The 3,933-nt window shown below is 37.6% G+C and overlaps 1 pseudogene; it reads left to right on the forward strand.

The window, feature by feature from the left end:
* The first annotated feature begins 1,392 nt into the window (after positions 1-1,392).
* Positions 1,393-3,933, forward strand: part of LOC114047866 — a 12,411-nt pseudogene continuing 9,870 nt past the window's right edge.

A 3,933-nucleotide genomic window follows, 5' to 3' on the forward strand; every position in this document is an offset into this window, starting at 1 on the left:
ACCATCTACCCCACAAGAAGTCCCTACAGCCACTGTGCATAGATCCTCTTGTAAGCATTATCACTGCTACCTGTCCTGAGACCATGGGACTGAAATGTTGAGATTAGTCATCCAAAAGAGTCTCAGAGGTGGTCACAAAAGATAAGCCTCCTATTAACACTGACATGACTCAAACTTCTATGAAGTATTTCTGCCACATAAGCTGAGCAATATCATATCTAGGACATGATATTCTCCAGATGTAGATATGCCTATGTCACCCACTCATAATCAAAAAAAGAAAAATCTTCAATGGTTTCCTATTGCTTCTAGAATCAAAGACAAACTCCTCATTTCAATCCCCCTTCAATCTGACTCCCACCTAGCTCTCTGGTTGTACATCATTTTATTCCTCCTCATGAACTCTCCAGTACTGTGAGATTGGAATGCTAGCTGTTTCCAGTACACAACATTCCATTTACTACCTCCAAATATTTGTATAGTTCCCCAAGTCTGAAATGTATTCCCTCTTCCACTCTGACTCATGAAATCCCTAGCTTCCTTTAACATACAGATCAGGGGCTTACTCCACAGTCTTTCCTAATCACACCAGGTAGTAGCATTCTCCATCTCTTGAAATTATGTTTGTTCCTGTCACTGCTATTATTGTGGCTGTTGTTGTTGTCATTGTTGTCATAATTGTTGTTGTTGTTGAGAAGATTTAATTCACCTTGTAGCATTTTATTATTGGTCTTATTTATGATTAATTGCTTTTGTCCTGTAACTGCTTAAGTCATGGTTCTCCGTCTCTGAACTTGGTTTAGAATTTAGCTGGTCTGCTATGGATAGTTTAGAAATCCCCCTCCCCTGCTAATTATTAATATATTCTTGCTTCAAGGAATTTAGCTGACCTTGGGGATGGTGTGAAGACAAGGGAGTTGGGTCTAGCATCTTCACACCACCAAGCCACCCTTCAAAGCTGTCTGGTTTTTGTCCAAAAAGGGCAACTCTGTTATCTTTTGACCTTGTACCTGAACTCCAACAATGCGTACTTCTTAGGCACAGGGAAGAAAGGAAGAGGTTGTTGCTAGCCCCCATTACAAAACTTTCAACCAATCATGTTGTCCCCTGTGCCTCAGCTCTGTAACCAATCATGCTGTCATCCCAAGATGTCACCTATCCTGTTCTATTCTTTATTCTATATTCCCCAAACCCATAAAAGGGGAGCTGTCCTTTTGCTCAGGGTCTGTGACATACAAGGAGACAAGACATTGTACCATTTATTCACAGGCAGCATACTCCTGCTAATAAATGTGGTCTTGCTCTCAGAATTGCCTCAGTTCACCTTTTGTTAAATTTCATTTGCTACATGGTTGTTGTCATCATCATTTAATAGGAGCTATGATTTCGCCCATGTTGGGAGCTCCTGGTAAGGAACTTCCTCTAACGAAACAGTAATACCTTCACAGCAACTTATGTTCCTGAAGAACTTCCTACCACCTTCAGAAGTTAAGTGACTTGTCTAGGCTCACATAGCCAATATGTGTCAGAGGTGAGATTTGAAACCAGATCTTTTTTTCTTAACCAGCTTTCTCTCCACTATGAGATATTATCTCTGTTACTTTGTCTATATCCTATGTTTAATTGTTTATGCACTTGTCAAGAGAATATTTTCTTTTTTCTCTCCTTATTACCTAGCAGAGTGATCTGCATATTGTAAGCATTTGATAAATGCTTGTTGACTTGAAATGAATGAGACAGATGTTTAGGGAAATTGTATTCAAGTCAGTAAAAATCATTGGTACATTCACATTCATAGTAAAATGGTCTCATGATCTGAAGGTACTAATACAATCAATAATCATGTATTATGTACCTACTGTGTTCCACATACTGTGCTGGGTCCTGGGGATATGAAATGAAGTAGTCCTTGCTTTCAAGGAGCTTACATTCACCCCCTACCTTTCAAAACCAAAGCCACCTAAATGTCAGTAAAGCTAACTTTCAATCCATGCTACATAATGCAAAAGGAAATACAATTTTTGAAAAACATTATTTATTTGGTTTTAGAGTAGATATTTTTATAGTATTTAAAAATTAGTTGGCTAGGCATTGAGAGTATTATGATATTTTATACCTCCCCTATAACTTAGCCTTGAGGCCTCATCTCAGCCTGCAGGAGAAACAGAGGAGTGCCATCTCTTGTAGGTTCAACCAAGGTGACGAGCTACAGGTATTGCTCTCTGTCTATCATACAAGGACCAGTCTAGTTTAATTCAGAATAGCTCATCACCAGAAGGTTGGCCACAAAGCAATGATATTATTTGGCTACAACAACTCATGGAGGTTTCCCATTAAGACATAAAGGAAAGCTTGTGATCATCTACATCTATGGAGGAAATGATCACAGTGATGAAATTCCATATTATAGAATCATGGAGTCAGAACTGGAAGAGACTTTAGAGGTTATAAAATCCAACTGTCTAATTTTACAGATAAGGAAACCAAGACTGAGAGAGGCTTACTAATTTACACAGGATCACTTATCTGCTGTCTAAGGATGAATTTGGAGGTAATTAAGATGCAGCGCCAGGCCTGGAGTCAGGAAGACTCATCTTCCTGAGTTCAAATCTGACATCAGACACTTATTAGCTATGTGACCCTGGGCAAGTCACTTAACCCTGCTTGCCTCAATTTCCTCATCTGTAAAATGATCTGGAGAAGGAAATGACAAACCACTCCAGTATCTTTGCCAAGAAAACCCCAAATGGGATCATGAAAAGTCAGACACAGATGAAAAATTACTGAAAAACAACAACAACAACAACAAAAGGCTGGATTTGATTGAGATCTTCTTGACTCCAAGCCCCATGCACTATCCAAAATGTCACTTAGCTGATTTCTTAAAATTTTTAAAGTTAAATTAAATAAAACACTTTTAACAAAATAACAAAATATTATTATGAAGACATGACTCTGGAATAATATGAAGTTTCTCAGATTTCTGATTTTCTTAACCAACTCAGCTCTTCCCCACTCTTCACTGTGAGACATATAATCTCTCATATTGAGGTACAATACCCTCAACACTGACCTTGTGATGGCATTGTAAATACCCTCAGATCTTTTCTCTAAGGTGCCTTGATTACTTGATTAAAAATCTTCATTGAATCAGGAGTCAGGTCTTTTGTTTTGTTTTGTTTTGTTTTTTTGGTCTTCCCAAGCTGCTAAACAAGGGAAAAGAGCAACATTTCCTGAAGTATCTGTGAGATACAGTACTATGCTTAGGTCCCTCAAAACTCTTTATTATCCGAGTTGAGGCTGGGCTGCAAGTAACTCATTACTCTGACAACAGTGATGATAGTGTCGTAAGAGTTGAAAGCAAAGCAACAACATTTCATCTTCCCCATGGCTAGTCTGCAAAGTGGTGATGTATTGATTAAATGTCAGCTCTAATGCTAGCAGGGCCACCATGGCCAAAGCTCTCTAAGCATAATTTCCTCATCTATAAATTGTGGTTTATAAGACACATGCTACCTACCTTGTAGGGCTGTTGTGAAGAAGGCATTATTAAACCTTAAAGTATCATATACATGGAAACTATGATGATTTTCATCATTATTATAGAGACTTACCTATATTCTTGAATTGTTATAGCAATGACAGGAAAATGATGGTAACAATACTTCATTTGCAAAACAGAACATGCAAGTTACTTTCTAAAGATTCATACAACATTAACTATATGATCTATAATAATTGATACTACTTCCTCCAAACACGAATTCTAAAGCTTTTTTTTTCACAGACCTGTGGTACAGTGAGAAAATAAATAGATAGATAGGTGACTTAATGAATGAACCAATAGAGATGAATAGACAGGTAATAGGTAGGTAGGTAGATAGATGATAGATAGATAGATAGATAGATAGATAGATAGATAGATAGATAGAT

Source organism: Vombatus ursinus, unplaced genomic scaffold (assembly GCF_900497805.2).
Source record: "Vombatus ursinus unplaced genomic scaffold, bare-nosed wombat genome assembly UNPS02014791.1, whole genome shotgun sequence".
Classification (NCBI taxonomy): Eukaryota; Metazoa; Chordata; class Mammalia; order Diprotodontia; family Vombatidae; genus Vombatus; species Vombatus ursinus.